General features: G+C 35.4%; 1 protein-coding gene across 1 annotated transcript in view; it reads right to left on the bottom strand.

The window, feature by feature from the left end:
* The window catches only part of CA10 (carbonic anhydrase 10), a 668840-nt gene that overhangs the window by 119542 nt on the left and 528634 nt on the right, over positions 1-20664 (bottom strand). The gene's annotated exons all lie outside the window — the stretch shown is intronic.

Below are 20664 nucleotides of genomic sequence, written 5' to 3'. Positions count from 1 at the left end.
GCTTCCAGAATTACCAGGCACTAATGCCAAGTATTGAGGATACAAAAAGAGACAAAGACAATGTCTGCCCTCAAGGAGTTTAAAATTGAATGGGAGAGAACCCAAGCAAATGAATATGTACAAACAAACTATATAAATGGGGATAAATAATAAACAAGAGGGGGAAGGCACTAGAATTGAGAGGGTTTGGGAAAAGTGTCCAGAAGATGGGATTTCTATAGGGACTTAAAGGATGCCAGGAAAGCTTATAGGAGGAGACGAGGAGAGAGAACATGAATGGGAGACAACCAGAGAAAATGGCCAGATCTGAGAGATAGAGTCTCTTATTTGTGGAACACCTTGAGGTCAATGCCACTAGATCAAAGAGAACATAAGGTATAAGAAAACTGGAAAGGTAGGAAAGAGTGAAAGTATGAAGGGTTTTGAACATCAAAGAAAAAAATTTGAATTGGTCCTGGAGGTTTCAGGGAGCCGCTGTTTACTGAGTAGGAGAGTGACATGGTAAGATCAGATTAAAATGGAATTGGAAATGGGGCAGCAAGGTGACACAGTGGATAGAGCTCTGACCTTGGAGTCAGGAGGACCTGAGTTCAAATGTGACCTCAGATACTTTGTTCTAATCCAATCCTTAACACATTTTGACTTTATGACCCTAGGCAAATCACTTAACCTCTTAATGCCTCAGGGAAATAAGACTAAATTTCAGAGAAGGTGCCCAGATCATGTGAGTAGAGAACATTTCCTTCCTGGTCATTTTCTACATCAATTAAATCAAAGATCTCAGTTTAAGAAGAACGAATACCTTGGTTCTATCTTTCTATATGAGCCCCATGTGAGTTGGATGAGCATGAATCAGTTCTTCAGAGACCTAACTGAATTTATATACATGAAGCCAGAGACCAGGATCGGGATCTGATGTGACCCCATTATTAAGGAGCAGACCTGAGCCTATTTCCATGACCCAGAGCTTTTATATATTTTTCATCAGAGTACAAAGTAAAACAAATTGTGCTGCTGAGGTTAGTAAGCTGTTTACCTTCTAGATGGAGGTGAATTCAGTTTTTTCAGGTCAACAGAATGACACAAGGTGACTTCAAGTACAAGTTTCTTTAACAACAAAATCTAGCATTGGCAACATCTGGAATGTGGCTTTCCAGGAGAAAGGACTGGGAACCCACACCATGATTATAATATGGCAGCTTTTATGAACTTCATGCAGTTGTTTGAAGTACTGTCATTGCCCAAGGTAAGCCATGATAAGGCATTCAGAAATGCACATCTGAAATACATAAAAGCAAGTAAACCAACTTGTGCTGGTGAGGTGATAGTTGAAAGAAAAAAATGGACCCATTTCATGGTTTCTTTGCTATCAAATTGCAAGCTAATTGAAAACTCCAGAATTTCTCTGGTGCTCAGCTGCCTGTTTTCCTGGGGTGATCAATCTATGAAAAGTTTCCAAATTGTGTTAAAACTGCCAGATCCTCAGCAAACAGCACAAAGAGTATTTTCTAGGGAGAGATGTTCAATAATTAAAATGAGTCAGCACTGGAGAACAAGAGGGCGGTTTGAGCTAGTTTAGCAGTCCACATTTTCTTAGCAGAAAAATGCAGTACCCATAATACATTATTTTGCATAAAACTGAAGTGAACTAGAGCAGATTTGTCTCAGGAGGAACCCAAGGCAGCCTGCCAGGAAAATCATTTTAAACTCACTAATGGGGAACATGGTGGTAAAAAGCTAGATGTTGGGGGGGGGTCATTCCTAGGGGGAGGCTCTTAGTGGCCACACAGGTCAAGAATGCTGCCCGGCAGTGTTCTCATGTGGTCTCTCATTTCCCAGCTTTTTCCTCTCCCTACTCTGGACACAAACCAGAAACAATAAAATACTGCTTAAACTGATTTCCCTGTTGCCAGACCTTCAGGCTCCATATAGACCAGACCCCAAGTTCATGGCAGCAGCAGAAGATATTGTTCACCTTGCTCCTCCAAGCAATAGTTTCACTGTTGAAGGAATTGACTCAGGAGTTGAGAAGATGGAAATTTTCAGAGGAAAAGTCATTTTACAAGTGGTGAACATCCCTGCTTAAAACAAAACAAAACAAAACAAAACAAAACAAAACAAAACAAAACAAAACAATAAACCCTTCCTACTGGGTTTCAGGGAAGAGTACAAACTACAAAGGCTACAAAACATTTAACTTAGGTTTCATGTCTTAGAGTGAGTTGGTAAGAACCTCCTACTCCACTGCCTGGTGGGCTGGTATCTTTTCTTTCAAGGCTCATCTCCTTCCCACTCCCAATGCCTGGCCAAATTAATAGGAAAACAAAAACTGGCCACCTCTACTCTCATAGAGATTCACATGATTAGGGCAGAGCTAAATTTGTGATCAACTAATCCAAAGACAAAACAACATTTTATTTTTTGCTTCACTGTCCAAGAGAAGAAGGCTTCAATTACAGTGGCAGAAGATACTGATTAGAATCAATCAACACCTCCTGAAGTTTAAACACTTAACTTAATTAAATGGTTCAGTAAATTTGCTATACTCTCCAGCAAAAATTGCAATATCTAAAAGAATGTTTAGAGTTGTGTTTTTTTTAGAGATAATTACTATGTAAGCACACCACAAACCTTGGAGATGTCTCAGTGCAAAGTGATATTAATGTTTCATATATAGCACATGCCTACATTAGCACTATTTCTCTAAAGTTAAACCATGCAAGATGCACACATGCTTGCCAGTTATGATAAGTAGTCCCAAGTTCTTTCAGTAGTCCCAATAAGCCAAGTTTAAAAAGAGAGTAGATTGAGATCAATAGCATGTCTTCCTCCAAAAGTTAACATCAAAACCAACCAAACAAAAGTCACAGTAAGACAGCTAATCAGAGCAATTGGAGAGGGATATTATTTTGAATTTTTTTGGGGGGGGTATAAAAGCTAGATTATAAACTGTTTTTCAAAAACAGAGATTATATTTTTTCAAATAGCTATAGTAAACCAGACTATCTAAGAGATATTTGGTTGATTTGCTTTAATGAATAAATATAGGTGACCTGTAGTTAAGACTATCAACTTTCTGATTATAAGTTTTTCTTAAGTGTTTGAAATCAGAATTATGGAAATTGCTTCTTTACTACTTTATTCATAACTACTTGCTATGAATAAAGTCTCTGTTAAATGGAGAAAAAATTTAGTTAAGGCTTTACTCAATCATACTTTGGGGGAGGGGGTGTCTAGTAGAAACTAGCTGTTGATCTTGGGTAAGTCATAAAATCTCATTGGAATTCAGTTTCCCCCCCTATAAAATAATGATTGGATTTGTTTCAGTATTGTATTCTAACAAGCAAATGAAAAGGTCCATTGGGCTTTGCAAACAAAACACTTAATTTTTAAAAAATATTATCTCTCTCTTCCAGTGTTTCTCCTTATTGAAAAATTAAAAACTAAACAATAGCAAAGAAATCTCTCAGAACAGATACTTATAGTCCAAGAAAACTAATGACCAAACTGATCAAGTGTCATTTTGAATTTTAAATCCCTCCCCTCTCTGCCAGATTGTGGGTAATATGATTCTTCTTCAGTTGAGGTTAGGTGGAATGATGCATAGTTACTATGCTTGGATTTGGGAAGATCTGAGTTCAAATCCAGTCACAGATGCTTACTAGTTATATAACCTGGGCAAGTCAATTAACATCTCTTTGCCTCAGTTTTCTCAACTGTAAAATTAGGATAACAACAGAAATACCTTCTAGAGTTGTCATGAGGATCAAATGATATAGTATTTCTAAAGCACTTATCACATGACCTGGTATATAGTATATAGTATATAGTATATAAATGCTCATTTCCTCCTTCACTCCCTTCAGTCATCTAGACTCAAGGTCCAACATTTCATTGATAAGAGTTCTCTTATTTCAAAGTTTAGACAGAAACTTTGTAATGGTGGCTAAGCACGTGTGGTTAACAATGTGCATGGTTGTCTACATGGATCTCTTGTTGCTTTATGCTGTACTTTCATCTGGGAGAAATGTGGGCCATATAGCCTAATTATGACACCATCATCCTTAAAAAGTTTAAATGACTCCCCATTATTTTGGGGATAAACTTTTCTTTCTGACATTTAAAATTCTTCAAAATTTGACTCCAACTTATATTTCTGGATCTATCTCACTCTGCTTCCCTTCACCCTTTCTCCATTCCCAACAAGCAGAGGACAGAAGTTCTTAATCTGATATCTCTGAACTTGTGTATATCTATGAATGGCATTGGATAGAGACATGGTCACAAATTCAAAAGATAGGTTCCAGGGTTATTTCTTATACATTTCAAGCTTGTGATCCCCAGACAAGTTATTTAACCTCTCAATGCCTCCAGGTAATTCTTTAAGAAAAAAAAAGTTCAGAAAAAATTTCAAATCTACATTGATAAAGTGGGTTTCCATTTTTCCAAATCCCTGGAATTTTCTAAACCAGTGAAATCAGTGCTTTGTTAACACCCTCACCCTTCCGCAGCAGCTGTTTTTAGCTCTTTTAACCATCTCCCTGCACTATTCTCTTATAGAAATGATTAGTCTCTTGCCTCTTCAGTTTATTCTGACAAATGAATACAATCCAATCCAATCACGAATGTTCTTACGTCTCTTCTACTAGTCCTGTATAAGAGTTTGGTTGGGATCAAAGAACCATGATTCTTAGAGAACCTCCCTCAGTGTGATGTAGAAGAGAGAATTTTAGTGTTGGAATCAGAGACCTGGGTTCAAATTCTACCTTATGAATTGTGTGACTGGTCAGATCATTTAGTTTCAGCCTCATTTTATTCTGCCAGGGAACACTTTAAGAGAATATAATTTTCCTTCTGTCAAGGGACCAAAATTCCCCAGGTTCACTAAGGTCAAACTTTTGGTTAGCAAAAATGATTGGATTTAAAAACTCAGGAAGAAATAATTTTGAATGCCATTTTGCTAAGAGAAATGAGTGAATCCTTAAATAGTTCAATTCATAACCATAGTTTACAGTCAGCAATGGATATTTACTTGTGGCAGCCTACTGCAATTTACTGCTGTGAGATTTTCCTTGTCCCTTTCTAAACATGTTAGGAACAGAAAGGAATTGGTGTCTCCAGGATGGAGTACTTCTTTCCTCTGACCTAGATTCCTTATCCTCCACCCCCCTCCCATCCTTGGTGAGTTCATCAGAGCACACCATATACCAGTACATAAGAAAAAATTACATTATAGGGAAGAGGGATTTGATGAATCATAAAATCTTATACCACACTGGAAAAAGTCCAGAATAAATGGGCTTTGAATAAAATAAACTTCATAGAAACCCCCCACATAAATGATGCATGATATTTCTTGCAAATTGTGCCAGAAATGCATGAAACTTTAAACTTCCAAATCATTCCTCCCTCTGCCCTTTTTAACTTGTCCTCAGAAAACTTCTGAGAGTGACATAACTTAGCAGGGCACTTAGATGGAATTTAGCATCAGCATATATGGCTATATAAGGTTGAAAAGAAAATGTGAAAGTTTAGTTATATAGGAAATATACTTTCCAACCAGAAAGGGGTGTAAGATTAACCTAATGACATATCTATAATATACTTTCCAGACAGACGGGGGCATAAGACTGGTTAGTCTAATGGCCCATCTATAATATCCCATTTAATTCTTGAAGGCTATAACTGCATTTTACAATTCAATTGTTTACTGAACTGATACACAGGTTTAAACTGTTAAATATAAAAATGAATTTAGATTTCAAAGTCTTTCATAATCTGTTCCCATCTTTCTTCACTAATCATATCTCATTTTACTTGATAACATACATACTCAATTGTAATCACTAACTTGTCACTAACTTGGAAAAAAGTATAAAGCATATTCATTCCCATTTTTGTGCTTTTTGTTCAAGGAGGAAGCTGATGTGGCACAAAAATTATTGAATTAGGAATCAGAGTTCCTAGCCTGGTCAACTTATTCCTTATATGATTTTGGACAAGTCTCTTAATCTTTCTGGGTGTCATCTGAACAATCAGATGAACATTACAAGATATAAATTAAAGATCCTTTGTTGTTCCAGGTTGTAGGGGTAGATTCAGAAGGCTTATGATATTTGAGCTGAATGTCATTCTAAGAACATGGTACCACAAAACATGATACAACAAAAGTTTCTATAAAATATGAGTTAAAAGGTGACATTGCTCCAGAACTGTCCGAGGTCCTGAATTTCTAGAAATTAAGTTCTGTGAAGGATTTGAAAGCCCATCTGCAACAAATGGATAAACAATGGCTGCTTTTCTTAGAAGAAACTTACTTGTGACCAGACTCATGGCTGACTGAGCAAGGTCACAACCTCAAGGAATCCTATGCATCACTGTAGATATACCTAAATTAGCAGGTTTGAGGTCTCAGTGGTTATGTCTACATTTGCCAGTCTTCCCTATATTTTTATGGAACTTTTCTCAGAATGGTGACTCAGTGTTAATATTGCCATTGACATTAAAAATGTCAATGAAATTGAACTTTTGGGAGATCCCAGCACAACTCATTTAAGAACTATGCCCTTTTATCTCTATGTTATGAATACAAACTCCCTACTTCTTTAGAGAGGCAACATTTATTTTGGATAGGATGCTGAACTTTTTGTCAGGAAAACCTGAGTCCAAATATTACAACTGATATATGATAGCTATGTAACCATGGAGAAGTCACTCAATAGCCCTGTGACTCCATCCTCTCACCTATGAAATGGGGACAATGATATCTGTTCTACCTATCTCCTAGCGTTATGAGGCTGTAATGAGATCATGTAAATAAAATACTTCGTAAACCTTAAGAAATTTAATACATACAAATTATTGCTCTTATTTACAAGGATTCTTTTCATTTATGATATCCTAGGAATCTTGTGATTGTTGAGGTCCCTTAGAGCAGAGACATTCTATAAGCTACTGTTCTCTCAAGTAAGTGTTTTGATAGTTTTGGGGAAAAAAGTGAAATGATATTTAATTTTATCTACTTCACTACTTCTCCCATCTGTCCCTCCAAATCACCCCAAGAAACAAACTAAACACATATGTAAATTCCTAGAGCAGTCACATAGGACTTTCATGAAGAAAGTCTCTTCCTAGTTGTAACAAAATCTAGCCTAATTAATTGGAAAACTATTGTCTCAGAAATCTTGACTCAACTTCTGCTTAGAGGGCCTCCCAGAAAGTGTGATGATTGTTTTCAAGTAAGGTGAAGAGCAACTCGAATACCCCCTGTTGCTATAATCCATAGGAAAGGCTTATATTTTAAGGAAGAAATTGGTCCTATTATTTTAGAGCTTAAAAAAATATATTTTAATGCCCTCAGGAACTTTTTGAAGCACTGTCTGCTCAGCTTTTGATGTGAGAAGAGCAGGGATGCTGCAATCTTTTTCAACCTACTTGGCATTCATGAGAGGAATAACTGACCCTTTTATCTGCTCCTAAATCAGAATTCTTTATGTTGGTCTAGTATAGTGATTCAGTGTCTTGTCATGTGTCCTCCATTACAAGTTGTTTTTCCCCCTGTTTGCCTCATTTTTCTGAATAAAGGCAAAAAATCTTCCAAGTACTGATTAACCTGACTTTTTTCACCAATATTTACTGGGCACCTATAGGGCATTTGAGAGAGAAATTGGTTTCTTAGACCACAGTTGCCCTGAAACATGGCTTCTAATAGCAAGGTATAGTAGAGAAGCAAAAGCCACAGACATATCAGTCTCAAAGTAATCAGGAATGTGTGTGTGTACGTATGTATGTATGTATATATGTATGTGAAAGTAAAGAAGGTAGGTGGAGGGATGGGATAAAATTTGGACTTGGGCCTGAGGGATAGATTTGTAAGAAATAAAAAATAATATACAATTGTGAATGACTCAACAATACAATGACTCAAGACAATTACAAAGGACTCATGTTGGAAAATACTGTTCACCTATGAGCAAAACCTGATGGAGTTTCAATGCAGATTGAAGCATACTATTTTCAGTTTTTTCATATTTGCTTTTTTGTGGGGTTTTTGTCTGTATTTTCTATCACAAAATAACTAACACGGGAATGCATGGTTGTACATGTATAAACTAGAAAAAAATAGCTTGTCTTCTCAATGAGGATAAAGACATGGCTATTCACACTGGGTAATCAGGAAGTTATAATCTATGGTTCTTCTGATAGGATGGAAGATTACTGGTCCTTTCTATCTGTGGCATCCCCTAGACCAATATAAAAATGGGGGAATACTATAACCAAGAGTAAAAATCCCTGTGGGACACATACTGACTTAATTTTACAATATAATCTTATCTATGTTTTATTATTTTTTTTGTTTATTTTGCTAATATTCCCCAATCACATTTTATTCTAGTTTTATGTTACACTTGGGAATCTTGTAGGTTACATAAGCCTGTGGACTCAATATTTGATGCCTCTGATCTAGAAACTTTCAATGAAATACATTGAAAAATTTATGATTTTTCTCCAACAGAGAAAACTTTCCACATCTCAGGAGATGAATTTTTTGGATTGATTGCTTTGTCAGTAACTTTCAATAACTTTTTATAATAAATTCTTTTAATCTTAGGTGGATAATAGATGCATTAAGTCAGTATTCAAAGTCTTTCTAGATGCCAGAGTCTACTCTGCTGGGAAAGTCTTTGAGTGCCTAAGATGGTCTCCATATCACAATATTTCTAACATATTTAAAAAAAACATGTCAAGTGCTTTAAGTTCCACATCAAGCCATGAAGAAGGTATTAATTATACTTTACAGATGTGGAGATTGAAGCTCAGAGAGTTTAACTGATTTATCTATGACAATAATAGTGTTATAGGTGAGATTTGAATTCAAGTATTTCCAACTCCAGGGTAGCTAAGTGGCACAGTGATAGAATCCTGCATCTCAAGTCAGGAAGATATATCTTCCTAAGTTCAAATCTGATCTCAGACTCTTATTAGCTGTGTGACCCTGGGGCAAATCACTTAATCCCATTTGCCTCAGTTTCCTCATCTGAAAATGAGGTAGAGAGAGGAAAATAAGCAAACCACAGTCTTTTTGCACCCCCCCAACCAAAATGGAATCACAAAGAGGCAGACATGATTGTAATGACTAAACAATGACTAAACAACAAAATTTCAAATTTCAAAGTACATTTTACAGTGTATTATGCTACTTTTTTCATAATGGAACTTTGAAAGAGAAATTTTATGAAAAATTAAAGAGACAACTTTGTTTTATTTGTTTGGCTGTCCCTTTCTGTTTGAATTTCTAACATATTTCCCTCTTTTCTAGTATGAGTTAATGTTTCAGGGCAGGCACTATCTTTTTTAGTGAGAGAAATTACAATAAATTAACGAAGATGATGGTTGGTTCTCTCCTAGAGAAGTCTTTCTTTTGAAAGTTCCTTGAGTTCAGGAGTTTTATCTCTACAGTTTTCATATACACTCTAGTAGAAGTGATTAGCATGATTCTGAGTACAAATTGTGTTTTGGACTTCTCAGTCAAGGGAACTGTGTTTGAAACCTGGCTCTAACACTTCATTAAGTGTTTGACTTTGAGATCTCTTTTGGTATCAGTTTCCTCACCTATAAAAATGAGAATAACAATATTGCCTATTTGATAAGGTTCTTGTGGGGAAATTATATTGTAAACTTTAAAGCACTATAGAAATGAGTGACAATTATTCTGAGAACTTGAGAAGATACTTATTGGTTTACTGACTATCCACATTTTGTGTCTTTTCCCCAATCTAACATTTGCCTTCCCCTAAATTTCTCTCTCTTCTCTGCTCATCTCATTTATTACTCCAATTATGCTTGTGGGTAAACACAATGCAGGTGCTAAGCTATAGCTAAACTCTATAATCTGATTGCAGAAGTACTTTATTACCTAACACCACTGCTGAGTTCTTCTTACTTGGCATGCTTTTTCCTTTACTTCTCTATGTCTAAACCTCTCTCCTCTTTTAAGGTTACATTCAAGTTGAATTACCTTGAATAAGTAACTTAATCTCCCTAGGTTTCAGTTTCCTCATGTGTAAAATAAAGGTATTAGACCAAAAGACCTATGAAATCCTTTGATCTACGATCCTTCAGTAAGGGGTTATTCAGCTCAATCTGCTTATTTTATAGATATAGATACTGAGGTCCAGGAATATTAAGGTACAAGGTTGCACCTAATATGCCAAGCATTAACCTTACTCACCCTTTTTTTACTCCTTCATTCATTGACCATTTTCATTCTAAACCTACAGCATATTTGGGAAAGAGAGGCCATTCTTTTAGGTGTTTAGCCCTTCTCACTTGTCTTGCTCATGCCAAATACAATTAAAGAGAGCTTTCCTAGAGAAGTAAATTAACAGGCAACATCAAGTGAAGTAGAAGGAAGAAGTAATCTGCTTTGAGTTCTAATCTTTCAGAAAGAAAGGCCTTTCCATTCATCTTTTACTTGAGTTTTCAAAATAATAATCAGCAAAGGAGAAAAATGTCTTTAAATTGGTGTAAATGAACAAAGTCCTACCAAGTTATTCTTCCCCCCAGACTCTTGAAAATGAAACTTCCTGACAACAAATACCTTCTTAAACCACTGATAGAACCCTTTGAAAGTATACTAGGTTGGGATGGCTAGGTGGCTCAGTGGATAGAGGACTAGCCCTGGAGTCAGGAGTACCTGAGTTCAAATCTAGTCTCAGACACTTAATAATCACCTAGCTGTGTGGCCTTGGGCAAGCCACTTAACCCCATTGCCTTGCAAAAAAAAAAGTATACTAGGTCCAAGGTATTATTAGATGTTTACTGGGAGATCAGAAAGAGACAGAAAATACCAGTTTATCCAGGAGGTCATTTATTATGACCAAGTTTGATTTCTAATCATGATAGAAAATATCAGGACATGAAAAATAAAAGTATCACGGTCATCTCAGTAGGTGTTAAAGACTTTGAAAAAGTATTTATTCTAAATTTATGCTAAAAATCCTACAGAATATAGTCATAGTGGATTTTTTCTAATATTATAAAAAAGTAATCTATCTAAAAGCAAAAACAAGTGCTATATATAATGGGAAATTTCTTAATAAATACAGGATTGAAGCAAAGCTTTCCCCTTTCCAGTTATAATTTGATATAGTTATAGAAATTATAACAAATATGAGAAAGATATGAAGTGCATAAAAGACTGAGAGATGGGAGAAAGAAAGACTATGTCTGCTTGCTACTAACTTGAAGATTTACTTTAGAAAATCTTAGGAATCTGAAAAAAAGCAGAGACAATAGCTTTAGCAAAAAGTGGCATGCTATTTAAACCCCCCCCCAAAAAAAATCAACTACATTTCTATATATATTAGTAACAGAATCCAAAAGACAATAGAAAAGAAATAACTCATTCAAAAAAACAAAAAATGCATAACACATTTAGGAATCAATTTACTAAACATTTAAAACTTAAAATTCATAAAATATTTAAGAATCAGTTTACCAGATGCCTGCATAAATTCAACTACAAAATCCTACTAAAAATAAAGAACAACCTAAATGACTTGGAGGAATAGTCAGTGTCTATGTCTGGACCTTATCAATTATTAACATAACAATAATATTTTTTTAGGCTTTTTTGCAAGGCAAATGGAGCTTGCCCAAGGCCACACAGCTAGGTAATTATTAAGTGCCTGAGGTTAGATTTGAACTCAGGTACTCCTGACTCCAGGGTCAGTGCTCTATCCACTGAGCCACCTAGCAGCCCCCAACAAGACAATAATATTACAGTTAATTTATAGATTTAATCTTATGCCAATCATATTATCAAACAAATATTTTTAAAGCTAGACAAAATAATAGCAAAATTCATTGAGATACATTACTTGAATATTAAAGATTATACCATAAAAACAGAAGAGAAAAAAATATATCTTTCATTAGTATAGATAAAAGAAAACTAAATAAGGGAAAGAGACAATATCAAAAGATAAAATTGATCATTTTGATTACATAAATTTGAAAAGCTTTTGTATAAGGCTTCTAGGATAAGGGAAGAAGTTGAATGAGGAAAAATCTTTATATTAAATATATCTGATAAGAGTTTGATAACAAATTTGGTTGGTTGGTTCTTGTCTGTAATTGAAGAAAATCAAAATGGCATCACTATGTTAGATATGAGTTACAGTGTGTTTGACTGTAACTGATCAGACCAATATGCGTTTGGAATGTGCTACCACAGGTTGGGCACAAATTGTCCATGTGAACCTCTGGGTGGTTATTCTAAACTCACATATCTCATATTTCCTTTGTGCTGCTTCAATTATGCCTTGCTCAGAGAGCAAAGAACCCTTTCTGATAAGGGGATGCCATGCTGGATTGTCCTGTGCCAGTGTCTCCCATGTTGCACAATCAATTCCAACAAATGGAGTCAACTTATAGAAATATGTCAACAAAATACATGGAAATTTTCATTTAATGTTACTGTTGGTTAAATTTAGAATTTAAAAAGAGAGAGAACCCAAACATATGAAACAATGCCCCAAATTGTTAATAAAAGAAACACATTATAGCAACCCTGGGATTTCATCTCATACCAGACAAATTAGCAAAGAAGGCAAAAGAAATAGATAATATTGTAAGGGTTGAAGAAAGATAGACATATTCATGCAATGCTGGTGGAGCTGTGAATTAGTGTAACTATTTTGAAAAACAATGAGGAATTATGCAAATGCAGTCACTAAAATGTTTGTACCCTTTGACCCAGAGATTCCATTACTAGACATATTCCCTACCCGGGAAATCGTTGACAAAGGAAGATTCCATATTCACCAAAAGATTAATAGCAGCATTTTCTGTGGTAGCAAAGAACTGGAAAAAAATAGATGCCTATCACCCAGGGAATAGCTAAACAAATTGTGGTACATGAATGTAATGGAATATTACAGTACTGTAAGAAATGATGAATACAGAGATTCATGGCAAGATGAAATAATGCAAAGTGAAGCATGTTAAGTCAGGAAAACAATATTCACAATGCCTAAAACATTATAAATGGAAAGTACAACCACCACACAACAATTGAAACTGAATACTGTGAAATTATAAAGAACAAGTTTGACTCCAAAGAAATGATAGAAGAAGGCACTTCCTGCCATTTCTTTGCAGAGGTGGGGGTTGACAAGTGTGAAAAATTGTATAAAATATCAGATTATTTTCATATTGTTGACTGATAATGCTGAACTTTATTTTCCTTTTTTTCTTTAAAAAATTCTTTGTTATAAGGATTGACTCTCTAGGAGGGAATGAAGAAGAGGGAGAGGTAAGCAATGTAAAAACAAAATATATCAATAAAATCTATTCAATAAAAAAAGACAAAAACAAGAAATGAAATGCAAATAGACACTCAGAAAAGAAGACTAATTTGTATAAGGTCTGTGCTGTTCCCTGTCTACACTGTTCAATTTTATTTAACAAACTTTATACAGCCCTACTACACATTAGGAAGATGGCTAGCTGGTGCAATGAATAGAATGTGGGTCCTATAGTCAGGAATACTCATATTCCTGAATTCAAATCTGACCTCAGATTTATACTAATTGTGTGACCCTGGGTAAGTCACTTAACCTTGTTTACCTCATTTTCCTCATCTATTTGATAAATTGAAAAAGAAATGGCAGACAGTTCCAGTATCTTTGCCAGGATAATACCAAATGGAGTTTTGATAAAGAATTAGACATGATGGGGGGAAAAAGGACAGAACAATAACAAAGTAATCTTGATCTCAGACAAAGAAAAAAGCAAAAACCTAATTAAAAGAGATAATCAGGGAAATTACATTTGGCAGCTAGGTGACTCAGTTGATAGAGTGTCAGGAAGACCTAAGTTCAGATCTAGCTTCAGACACTTACTTACTGCTCTGTGACCCTGAGCAAGTCACTTAACCTCTATTTGCTTTAGTCCACTAGAGAAAGAAATGACAAACCATTCCAATATGTTTGCCAAGAAAACCCACACAAAGAGTTGGACACAATTGAGCATCAACTATATTTGAGGTTCAGGAGATAAAATGACATAAAACAGTCCTTGCTCTCAAGAAGCTAACTTAATTTGGAAGGTGATATAACAAATAAATAGAAAAGTAAATGCAAATTATTTTCAAAATAAGCAGCAAGTGACTAATATATGCTTGTTGATTGATTGACTATAAAAGCTTACAAGTAATGCTTAGTAGTTCTCACTCTTAAGAACAAATAGATAGTATGGATAAAATTCTTCTAACCAGAATAGAATTTTTTGGTTTCCCATAATCTATGGACAAAAGAAGATGTATGAATCTTAAAGAGACAGATTGGTTCTCTGTGCTCTAAAGACATCGAAAATTCTACAGATTGTGAAAAGTGTACATGGGTTTGGAAATTTGAATAGAGTGCTTCCTTTACATTTGATTTCATTTCATTTTGTGGAGGAAGACTGAACACTGGTATGGGAGACTAGAGAAGTAAACTGAGGTTTTAGAAGTGGTAGCTTCCCCTACCCACCAATGGCAATGAGTAGCATGAAACCAAATGGAGGAAAGTCTAGATCATACTGATCACTGATGAATTGTCCTTTTGAGAGATTTGCTAACTGTTGGTAATTTTGCCTCTTCTTCATTCCTCCCTCACCTTTTCCTGGAGGTTTCATTTTAAGTCCAAGATTTATCTACTTTTAAAAGTTAGTTGCCTTTCTATTTCATTAGTATGAATTTTGCCTAGGAAAAACTTTGATAGGGTATAATTCCTTTGAATCTGTGCACTTCATTTTTGTGAAAGGCAAGCCAGAGCAGAGAGGAGGAAGTGACTAGGTTAGGTGTATGAAAGTGAAAGGGACAAAAAATATTGATTTTCTGAATTGTCAGAGGAGGAAGGAGTTAATTTACTGATTGGCATATTTTATAAACTTTCCAAAGCAGGGTAAAGAATATAGAAATTCAGTCCTGTTCATCCCGCAGACTAAAAAAGACAAAACAAAAAGTCAAGCAGGTAGACAGATCAAATGTTGTTGTGGAGTTCCCATGACCCTTCAGTCCATTGTTTTCCAAAATGAGGCAGAGGAATCCTTGTGTTGGGGAAAAAGTGTAGATAGGAACTAGGAAGTAGGTGAAGTTGTAGGAGAAAAAGGGGAACAGCTGATAGGTGGGGCTGGGGAGGGGGAATGAAGACCCCCTCCTCTTCTGTAGTAGTCTAGAAGACTCATTCCCTTGTATGCAAACAATCCTAACAAACATAGTACTACACTAGCCTAATATGAAGAAACTGTTAAAATTTCCCATGGGAAAGAATGCTATAGTCCCTTGGCAAGACATATAAAACAACTCACAAAACCTCTTAAAATGTTCCAGGCACTATTGGTCACTGGGTACCCACTAATCATATCTTCAGTTTCCCAACTGTGTATTCACCTCTTATTCCATTCATCTTTCAATTCTATACTATTATATCCTTAGTCACTGGCTCCTAAAATCAGGTTGTAAGACTATTGATTGGGTCATCATATTATACTTGATAGCAACACTTGGCTGTGAGAACTGCTTGTATTTCTTTGATGCACTTCTCTTCTTTTGTACACAAGAAATATAAATGCCTTGGCTAAGTCAGGAAATTAAAGAATCTTTGGCAGTTGGAGCTCTAAAGTAGAATGAAAATTTCTTCAGGGAGGAGACTCTTGGGCTAATTCTTTGCCTTAGGATTGTAGAACTAAAACTAGGAGAGATGTCAGGGGCCATCTAATCCAATCACCTCATTTCATAGATAAGGAAACTGAGGTCTTGGGGATTAAATGACTTGCCCAAGGTCAAACAGAAGTCAGAAATGGTATTTGAACCCATAACTACTGTACTTCCCACCAACTTATATACAGAAGGTGCTTCAGGTGTTGGCTGGCAATGGTATACATGTTATTTCTCTTTTGATAGAAGGGAATGTTTTTGGGGTCAGGGATTGTCCTGTTTTTCAATCTTTGTTTCCTGGACTCTTATTGGAATATCTTATACCTAGTAAATGATATAGACTAAATTTGTGATTTCATTGGTGCGAAGACTTTCCCAGTGAGAAAACTCCCTCTACTAACTCCTCTCTCCAATGTATAGTCAGAGAAGCCAAAGCACTGAGAAATTGTGACTTTTCTGAATCAGATACAAAACTAATACTTAGTTCTTCCTAGCTTTGAAGTGAATTCTCTACTACTCTTATACTATTTCTTTCTTATACATTGAGAGTGTAAAATAACATTTTTAAAGTATCATAAGGAACCCTAATAAGGTGGAAAGAACTAAAAGTAAATGACCCAGTGAAGCAGCAAACTCAACTCTTAATCTTAGCCTTTAACTAAAGTAAACGTTATTTTTCTTTTCAATGAGAGAATCAGACTTATACAAACAGTTCCTCAAAACACATTTAAGGTGGGTTAGAGTTGGTGATTTCTGAGGTTCATTTTATGTTAACATTCTAATTCCATTTATAAATACTTCTAAGATATTAAAGGCACATTGTAATTGAACTCCTGTTTTAATTAAAGCTAGAGTAAATGGTGCCAAGGATGAGGAATATCACCTGAAATGTTCAGACAAAGTTAGCCTCTGTGAGAGAAATCTCTGTTTTCTCACCTGCTTGCCTTCTTTGAGGGAAGTTAATAACATAAGAAGTCCCACTGGACATAATTAACTTGGATTTTCAAAAGCTTTTTATAATGTCCCATTTTGGGGATGATTTAAAGGAATTAAATCACTTTAGGGGATGATGCATTACCTGAAACTAATCCAGAATCTTCCAAGGGATAGAGATAGGAGTTGTGTGATGCAAATTACTCATCTTTGTAAGAGAGAGAGAGAGAGAGAGAGAGAGAGAGAGAAGTAGGAATGAGTAGAGTGAATGAATAGGATACTTCAAACATACTCCAAGATTGATTATATGAAGACTACATTAAAATAACCAGTATTCAGAACAAGATAGTTAACAATCCCACCATCCTCTGCTCTTGTCAGACTGTATGTGGAATCTTGGGTTTAGTTCTATGTGTTTCATTTTAGGAAGGGCATTGGTAAGTCAAAGAAAGTGTCCAGAAGAAAGTGAGCAAGATGGTGAAGGAACTTGAATACTGAGAGAAATAATAATGTTTAGCATAAAGAGGAGATTTAAATCAAGTGAGATGACATGTAAATTACTTTGCAAATCCCAAAGAGCTATATAAATTCTAGCTGTTAAAAAATATAAGTATTATTATTGTTATTGTTATTATTAGAAGGAACATGATAACTATTCTCAAGTGTATGAGAAGTTATTACATAGGAGAGGGAATAGACTTGTTTTTGTTCCCAGAGAACAGAACTAGGAATAGTGGTTCAAAATTGCACAGAGATAGACCTAGGATTGGTATAAGGGAAATGTTTCTAACAATTTGACATTTCCAAATGTGAAAGGTCATGAAATCCTTATCATGAGCAAGGGTCATGAGTAAAGAATGAATAACTATTTGTCAAAAATTTTGTAGAGAGGATTCTTGTAGGAATAGCCTTAGCTAAGTAGCTTCTGAAGTTCTTCTAGTACTCTCTTACTGTGAATAAGTGGGGTGAGCAGAATGCAGGTTATTCACTGATAGAGAAGACAGAAAAGTTAAGTGAGAGGAAAGTCAGAGAAAAGAAAGAAAAGAGTAAGGGTGATATGTAGAAGAAAACTCAATGATGTGTGCCATTATTTAGAAATTGTAATGTACATGATGAAAAACACTTGGAATAAAAACCAGGGGCTGTCTGTAATTCTGAAAATGATCCCCATTTTAATTTCCTCTCTGGTAATACTTTGCCTAAGTTGGGAAAGGGAGGGGATTGACCAGGGTCCTAAAATTTCAGAGTAGAAGGCACTTTAGAGCTATTTAATTCAGCTGTTTGCCAAGGCACTATTGGTCCCTCCTTGCTAGAATCACTCCCTGTCTCTCAGTGGCACAGCTTTCCCATCAAGAAAATAGATAGAGAAATAGTCAGGTTCTTCTCTTCCTTGAAAGAAGAATGAGACTCCTAGGTACTCTGAAGAGTTTGCAAGAGAAGCAAAACCCAGTGCTCCTACTGGTTCACTGCCACTAGATAAGAGACTTAGTTTAGCTGTGACTTTATTTTCTCCTAGGCCAAGAAGCTAGGTGAAATTAGTTTAAAAAAAAAAAAAAGTAGAAGCAGCAGCAATAACATCAGCAAAAAAGTGATAAGGGATTCAGGGTGATGAGAGGCTTTATTTTTCTTCTTTGAAGGTAAATTGCTCTTTAATTAAAGAAAAATCACCCTCTAGCTAATAAAGACACCGCTAAGAAAATTAAAATAATGTAAATCTAGCTATATAAATATTTCATAAATGACACTGGAGATTTAACTATGGATTGTTTTTAAAACCCTGCAGGTTTAAACAGCAAATTCTACAACTGCTCCTCTGAGCAGAGATCATCCACCTTTGTTCCATGGGACAGTAGTTTAAATACAGACTCCAAAGGGGATTTCCATATTCTATAAGTGACAGAATGTTCTGTCTGTTCTAGTCCCAAAAGCCTGAATGGAAGCTTTGGTTATGAGTGATTATCATGTCTTAAATTTTTTCCAAGTAGCACCAGATACACACTGGAAAATCCTTATTTCTTACCATAGGAGACAAAGCAGAATGAAAAGTGTGTCCCTAGATGGAATTAATCTGTTTTTATGTATATATTGATATTATATATTTGTATTTATGTGTTTGCATGTGTTTATTTGTGTATATATATATATATATATATATATATATATATATACATACATATATGTGTATTTGTGTGTTTTTCTTAGATGCAGCTAGGAGGAGGAATGGTGTCTTGCTCCAGACTGCTGCTACCTGATTAGACATGCTTCATTCCCAGGAGGGGCTATGTCTTCTTTGAAATGATTCCTATGTGAAGGGGCATACTGGTAAATGCCTAACAATAAAAAAGTATGTATTCAAGTTTAATTAATTAATTTAATTAGTTCAAGTTTAATCAGTATCATGATTATTACATGACTTTTTAAAAGTAACCAATCAAAAAATAATGAATCAATTTCTGATTTGTAAGCATTAATTGATTTTTGAAGTATAAATTCTATACTGAAAATTTAACAGTCAGTCAATAGGAACTGGCTCTAGCACACCTCTGTCATATCTGTTTCATGTCTTGATTATCTACTTCTATTCATCTTCACCTATAACCACTTCTCCTAGCTTATCTTTGAAGGCTGGTGCCCAGAATGACTCTTTATCCTCACAATTGTTTTTATCTCACAGGTGAAAATATATCCCTAGTTATAGAACGGATGTTTATACCAGTGTGTGTGTTTTTATGTGAATATATATGTGACAGAACTTTCAACGGGTCATGTGCTGATTTGAAAAGCAATGCTTCATACAAATTCTTTCTTTAAGAAATGAATAAACCTTCCTTTCCTCTATGTCTTTGATATTAAATCAATTACTTTGGTAAACCAAGACTTTTAATTAACATATTACCTCCAAGAATCCTCCAGGATAGGATAAAGATCACCTAGCAGATCAACACTTTTTTTTTGCAAGGCAATGTGGTTAAGTGGCTTGCCCAAGGCCACAGAGCTAGGTAATTATTATGTATCTGAGGCCGAATTTGAACTCAGGTACTCCTGACTCCAGGGTTGGTGCTCTATCCACTGCACCACTTAGCCGCCCCCCAGATCAACACTTTTGACGGGAAAGAATGCTGAACTCACAAATCAGTATTAAGATTGTACCTTCATTAAAGCTAGAAGGATCCTTAGAAGTCATATGGTTATTGGTCATAAGATAACCAATTTAAAGCAAGAAGAAACTCTAAAGACTAACCCCTTTTGTTGTTCATTTGTTTCAGTCTTTGTGCCCTCATTTAGAATTTTCTTGGCAAAGATACTGGAGTAGTTTGCCATTTTCTTCTACAGGTCATTTTACAGATGAGGAACCTAAGGCAAACAGGGTTAAGTTACTTGCCCAGGGTCACATAGTTAGTATCTGAGATCAAATTTGAACTCAGGAAGATGAGTAATCCTGACTCCAGGGCCAGCATTCTATTTACTGAGCCACCTAGATGTTCTAAACCCCTTAATTTCACAGAGGATAAAAAAGAGGTGCACAGCCTTCTAGCTAGTCTCTCTGTATCAAGTCTTTTCCTGTCATCCTTCACCAGGTTGCAAGGTAATTTTGAAAAAGCATAGCTCTGACCATATCAACTTTTCCTCTCTCTTCACTTCAGCTTTAGAGGATCCTTTACACCTATAGGAAAAATATTGAATTATTTGTCATTTAAAGTTCTCTATAACCCAATCTCTTCCTATCTTTGTATTCTTTTTTATGCTTTACTACTACTTACTATAAGTCCTATAAGCTAATTATTTACATGTTTCCTCCAATAGAATTCCATCTCCTTGAAGACAGTCTCCTTTTGCCTTTAAACTCACTATACGGTTGAAAAGAGGGATCCACTCCATTGCGGAAGAGCAAATAGTCATGTCATAAATACATGGTATATTATATGGACAACAGGAGTGCTGCTAGTACCAAAAGACCCAAAGTTTATTGAAGGTATATGGAAAGATGTGGAAAAGAATCCCAAAAGATGAAAAATCTTGAATGA

Source organism: Macrotis lagotis, chromosome 2 (genome assembly GCF_037893015.1).
Source record: "Macrotis lagotis isolate mMagLag1 chromosome 2, bilby.v1.9.chrom.fasta, whole genome shotgun sequence".
In the NCBI taxonomy this organism is placed as follows: Eukaryota; Metazoa; Chordata; class Mammalia; order Peramelemorphia; family Peramelidae; genus Macrotis; species Macrotis lagotis.
The sequence above is the reverse complement of the archived record's forward strand: the minus strand, read 5'-3'. Positions and strand labels throughout refer to the sequence as shown.